This window comes from Camellia sinensis, chromosome 11, assembly GCF_055761805.1.
Source record: "Camellia sinensis isolate YWXY chromosome 11, ASM5576180v1, whole genome shotgun sequence".
NCBI classification, from domain to species: domain Eukaryota; kingdom Viridiplantae; phylum Streptophyta; class Magnoliopsida; order Ericales; family Theaceae; genus Camellia; species Camellia sinensis.
The window spans coordinates 92,990,901-92,997,913 of record NC_138971.1 but is presented as its reverse complement, the minus strand read 5'-3'; positions in this window follow the sequence as shown (position 1 = coordinate 92,997,913).

Here is a 7,013-nt window from a genome sequence, read left to right as displayed (position 1 = left end):
AGCATAACAGTACAGTAAGCAGTAGGTCTTAAAAGACCGAACAGTAAATGATAGCCATCAGTCAGTAACAGTAGTGGTTCCAACAAGGGAACCGACAGAGATCTCTGTAACAGTAACAGTAAACAGTAGGTGCTAAGGATGCCACAATACTGTTCAGAATATAGGACATACATTCATTCAGTTAACAGTAATCAGTTCGGAAAACAGTACAGTTCAGTTGTTCAAAAGATAATCATTTTGAACATATCTTTACACAGTTGTTACTCACAGAGTTCTGGGCTACAATAAGGCTAGAGCGTCTCCTCGGAAAGCCAACCCTACACAGTTACAGATTGAACACACACTAAGCTACACAGTTGGGAAAAATAATAACTTAATCCCTAATTTGCCTCGGTGTGTTCTACATCTATATCCTCGTTAAGATGCCTTAAACTAGGCCTAATAATGCCTAGGATGAGATGAGGATGCAAAGATGCACTTTAAAAACATTTTTAGAAAACAGGGGTCACGCTCGAGCGTAGGTTACTCCGCTCGAGCGGACATGCAAACAAAGGTTTCCGCTCGAGCGTAGACTTACCCGCTCGAGCGTTCTGCAAAACAGTCAAAAGTGCTGGATAGGTGAAAATCACGCTCGATTGGGCGCTCGACACCCGCTCGAGCATGAGACACAATGTCCCACTCGAGCGTCAATTATTCCGCTCGAGCGGACTTCAAAACAGAACAAAATGCTGAGAGCACGATTTCCACGCTCGGGCGCCAGTCACCCCGCTCGAGTGTGAGTCCAAATTCTGGAAATTCTAGATTTGAACCTCAAGCTCAAAACTAAGTTTTAAACCATAAATTTCGATCCTCTTGGGCCAATTTTCCAAAAAACATCCCAAACTCATAGTTTAACATGATTCAAAGCTCAATTTGTAAAATCAAAGCCCAAGGGCGTTTCAAATAAATCCAATTCAAACCAATTTCCATGAATATGAGGAACATGCAAACATGCATGAATCTAACCAATTCAAAGCTTTAAATACAAGCTCAAATGAGCTAACTCTTACAAAAATATGATGAATTCATGGTCTAATGTAAAATTATGAACATGCATGTGGCAAATTTATGAAGACCAAGCTCTAAAATGCAAGAGTATACCATGCATGCAATAATTAAGCTTCAATTCAACACTTTTGAACCAATTCGTGACTTAACCCTTCAATTAGACATGAACCATTCAAGAATCAACTTAAACACAATAATGAGGGGTTGAATTTCCTTACCTAGGTCTTCAATTACAAGAGTAGAAGTTCAATTAGGCAAATCTCCTACAAATTCTCCAAGTCTCCAAGCTAGACTCTCACTTGAACTCAATTCCCTCACTCTTACTCTCTAGGTCGGTTGTGTGCAAGAAATGAGAGAAGAAATGTTTTGTTTACATGTATACAAGCCTCCAAGTATGTTGCCTAAGTGATCCACTAGGGATGGCAAGGTTGTAATTAAGCCAACTATTGCAATTTAACTCATTTTAATCCAATTTAATCATACCAAATCACCTTTTAATTAAATATGCTATAAAATCCTATAAATTCTAACTAACACAGAACATTAGTCGATTCCTGGTTCGGCCGCCGATAAGGCCTTCAATTTGCAGTTTAAACACAAAAATATGAACAGATAGTCAAACAGTCAAACAGATAGAAATGCATTTAAACAGATACAGTTAATCGATCGGTTTCAGATTTCAGTCGGTCAGTTCAGTATTTCAATCAGTTCCATTACTTATCATAATCAGTCTCAATTTAGCAGTAATCAGTAGTTAATTGGTAAACAGTGACGAGGGTTGTTACAACCCGACACTACCGTCATCATTGTCTACCCATTATCTTCTCTTCTTTTCTCTCTATATCTCTCACTCTCTCTCCACTATTTTACTAAAAGTTTTACACTACCATTGTCTACCTACCACCACCGCAATCGTCACCGTCTCCCCACTACTGCTGTCGCCGCTTTCTACCCACTACAATTGTCATTATCCACCCATCATATTCTCTCTCTCTCTCTCTCTCTCTCTCTCTCTCTCTCTCTTTTCACCATATTTCCAAAAGCTTTACACCACTATTGTCTACCAACACTACCACTATTGTCGTTTACCTACCAATACCACCACCACCACCACCACCACTGTCAATGTTATCTATCAACTACCACTATCATCATTATTCGAATGTTGACACTGTTCAACAACTATCTCCACCATCTGTGATAATTTAAATGTGTAAATTATGTGATTTTGGAATTATATCTAGCGAATGTAGGAATATCTGTTGCAATTACAACTTTGAACTGAAATTGAAAGCCTAAGAGGCGCCATAAACCAAAACATATTTCATATCTGTGTTCAACATGATTTTTAAAGCCTACTATGAAATTTTGTAAAATTACAATTCGTAAACATTAATTAAGTTAATTGGCCCAATGTATATATGTATATAGCTTCACTAATTTTGGCCCAATGTATAACTATTCTTTTGCTTGAAATCAAGAGGAATTTGAAGATTTAACACTTATATGAGTTAGGGTTTGAGCTATGTAATTGTTTGAACTAAATTCAAGAAATTGGACCTTAGTCTCTTCAACTTTGTTTGATTTGAGTTCAAGCTTGTGATTAATGCATGAAATAAACCCTAAATTGTCCATATAACAAGCATTTGTGTAAGGATCATCCATGTGTCTACATACATATATTTTGAATTTGATCATGATGTCTTATATATTTATGGAAAAAGATAAGACTTTGATTTTGACATTGAAACAAGATTAATGTGTTTGAATTGAAATTATACTTGAATCATGTTAGTATATCAAGTTTTGAGTTGGTTTTGCATGAATTTGGGCTTGAAATTGAGTTTGGAAACTTGGCTTCAAAACTCCATTTTCAGATTGTCTGGAACTGCCCAGACCGCTCGAGTGGGCACCACCTCCGCACGAGCGGAACCTGACCGCTCGAGCGGTTGGATCGGCCGCACAAGCGCTAGTAGGAGAGGAAAATTCTACTTTCTCATGTTGACCTCCCCAGCCTCTCGAACGTATTCCCGACCTTATTTAAACCCTCCGGGAGATGAATTGATGGTTAGAAACCCATTGAAAAAGGTTATAAACTATTAAAAGAAAAGTGTATAAAATTAAACGAATTATTTATCGAATGCGTATGTGACATGTTTTGTGTAGATCGTGTGCCGGAGGCAACGCCACAAGACCAAACACACCAAGACCAAACGCACAGTGAGTAATAGTATTGTAAAGATATGTTCTTAATTGATTATTTTGATCCAGGTACGGTGACTTATTCTGATATTGTGTTTTGATCGGAATGAAAGAGTTTTATAAACTTTATATGACATGTGCAATATGGACCTAAGGTTGCTTCATTTATGCTTTGATATGATTGGGCCCGAGGCCGTTTTGATATATGATTGGGCCCGAGGCCGTTTTGCTATATGTTAAGCCTGAGGCCGTTCTATTATATGTTGGGCCCGAGACCATTCCGTAATATGTTGAGCCTAAGGTCGTTCTGTAAATATGATTATGGATAATGCTGTAAAGGATGTAATTGTGGAAGAGTGTTGTGTTAACATAATATGCTTTCTTTTAAATCAAGATTATTCATTTGATTCTCTTTACCTTATTATTATTCATTGAGCATCGCTTACCCCCTATGTTGTATGTGTGTAGGTGATCAGCATGGAGGTCAACCTTAGAGTCTGTCTCAGGAGTTATTTTTGTGAATATGTTTGGTCAAGTCTCCAAGATGGAGCCTTTGGTTTTTGACTCACACTATGTTATGACTTTTATTTCGTTTTGCTTAATAGTCTTGGGATATGTAAACCATATGTATGGAATTCTTGTTGGCACATAAGTTTCTACATGGTCATGTAAATATGTGAATGTGCTATGTTGTAAGTTGTATAATTTTGATCATGTTGGCACGACTCAATGGACTTCTTCATTTGCGTTATGCTTCTGCTTATGGCCCCATTATTATAATTATTCTGTATGTTAGTTCATACCGTACACACAAGTCCAATTGAGCAATAAGGAGTCTAGAAAAGAGTTTGGAACATTTGCATTGCGTTACAAGTGTTTGAGATAAGATTTGAATCCATGATCTGTATATGAGCATGAACATGAAAGAAGTGTGTCTTCTAAGCTTCTTATGGATATAAAGTATATGAGAATACATGTGTAATTATGATTAATGTTTGAGCAAGTATGGTTATTATTTGGGCATGAACATGGAAATTCTAAATCCATGTGTACGTTTCTAATCTCAGCATGAGAAGTAACCTATGTGATATGAGTATGAGCAAACGTTATGTGAATTGATGAGTAATTTTTATTTCGATGATGAATGAGTGCCTTATGTGAACATGAGTATACGAACATAAAGGTTATATGATTTACGTGAACCCCCATATGCAACTTTGTTATTGATATATGTTTATATATATATATATATATATAGCAAAATGGTGGAGTTAAAGGCAGACGAATTGGAGGAGTCTACCTCCTCTCGACTTGATAGACTAGAAAGAATAGTAGAAAAAATGGCAGAGGACCTAAGACATCAAAAGACATTAGACCCTGCCCTGATATCTGAAGCTAACCTGAACCAATTTCTTAAATGGAAAAGAAAGAGACAAAGCTCTGATGTGAACAGAAACTTCATGAAGAATAAGAAGTGGAAATCCGACATATCTGCGCGAGATAAATTCAATCAAATGAAGGATTCACCACCGGTTTATTCAGAATATGGGAAAAAGCATAAAGGGATGTGTTATCGACTTTCCGGGGCTTGTTATAGATGTGGCAAAATAAGTCATAAGGTAAGGGATTTTCCTTAGACCAAACAAAATGTGAATGGACCCGCTACCTTGGTCGGTTTTGTACCAATGTCAAGATCTGTTACGATGAGTGGAATTGCAAGCCAAGGTAGAGTAACTGCACTCGCCTCAAAAAACGCTCAGAATACTAGGACCATTGTCTCAGGTACCATCACTGTTCATAAACGAATGCTTATGTGTCAGTTGATTAGGGACTCTTATATATATGCACCTTTGCCCAGAATGTTAATTGATTATGGATATATATCTCTCTGTACCTTTGTTCGAGATGATTGTCATAGCATTGATTCCCACTCCCTAGACCATTAGGGCTAACGCTACAACTATGTGTCTAGATTGGATGCCCCATATAATGAACTCCATGTTAGGTGTAATTACGTACCTTGCTTGGTTAACGTGGACTGGATTATTTGACTGAATTCTTAGAATCATGAATTTTTGACGTTATAACCTACCTGGAATTTCTGTATAACAAATTCCGTATTATGTAAGAACCTTATGTTATGAACAACTATGTATTTATGTATCTACATGTTAACTTATTTGAAGAAAACTATACAGTGTAAGACCTAAGCCACTTTAATATGAACCATTATGATGTCTGATCTTGAGAACAAATGAATGTAGAATGATTGTGCGACTCTGGTCGAAATCTCTGGGCGAACTGATTGAACCCTTGGAACCAAACATACCATATTTGAGAATGATATGATAGGACCTTTGTCTGATTTGATGTGATGAAAATCCCAATATAGTTTGTTTTCATTCCAGACGAGTTATGAATTGTTGGCAAACAAATGATTAGATTATATTGTGATAAGGACCGCATGTAGATTGCCAGTAATAGACATGAACCCTATTAAGCACCAACATTCGACTATGGGGCAGATACGTGGTATAGGTGAAGTAGGTTATGTGGGGCTGACAATTGATTGATTTACCACATTGCTACTTCTGTGTTACCGTATTTTGACTTGATGGTATAATAATTGTTAATTGTGAATTATGTGGTTATGAATACTACTTGAGAAAAACCTTAACTATGTGGGAGTACACAAATTTGTACGTTTTGTACTTAACTCTGTATTAGCATACCTTATAATTGATACTAAAGGGTTGTAAGAATTATACACAACATGTGATTGATTGTTTCGGTGTTGTCCTTGCTAACTTGGGAGTGTGTGTGTGAACAAGGGGGGAAAGGTTAACAAAAATATGTTTCGTAAAGTGTGAGAAGACTTGAATCAGAATTGAACTCCTTATGGTTGTTTAATCGATTATTGGTAAAGTTGTAACTCATTTACTTGGGTAGTTGAAACTTAATCTAAGTCGTTGAAGCAAGTAGAATGAAAATGCTCCAATTTGCCTAGACCATTATTAGGCAACCTTACTACCTGTGAACAAACGTTTGCATAGTGATTAATTCAGGATCCATTATGTTATTTCGATCCACTGGATTATAAATGAGTAGTGTTCACCCTTCGAGATTAAATAGTTTTTGGCTTACGACTCGTATTAGAATGAATGTCTGGGTTATTGTTGCTAAGGAATTGGTGGACCGCGAGTTGACTTTGTTATTAATGTCCGATTAATGTTGTGTCACCATTGATATAGTTTGAAGACTTCATATAAGGTGCAAAGAAAAGAGTACTTTGATTCATTTTGGAATTAAGTAAAATTATGACTATCGTTTGTGATTAAGCCTTGACTAATTGGAGTCATGTGGGTTATGTGGAATATGTAAATTACTAGCAAATAGGTGGTTATCTAAATAGAAGCATCTAAGCAATGTGATAGATAAGGGTAATGTGTCTTGATTAATATGATTTGTGGCTTGATGTTACGAGGTTGATTCCAAGACTTATTGAATAGCTTTTGATACCAATATACACTGGAGTGGATCACAAATTTGGGTTATTGACCATTCAATGAGAATGAATTGAACTTCTGTGGTGAGAACGTCGACGGGCAAAAGAGTGGTTTGAGAAAAAGGAAAAAAGAAAAGTAACGGGGCAGAGATATATGATTCGTTTCCCATACAAGTAAATAAGTTTGGAGGACCAAACTTCCTAAAGCGGGGAAGACTATGATAACCCAACCCGTATTATGCTTAATTATGCATGTGAT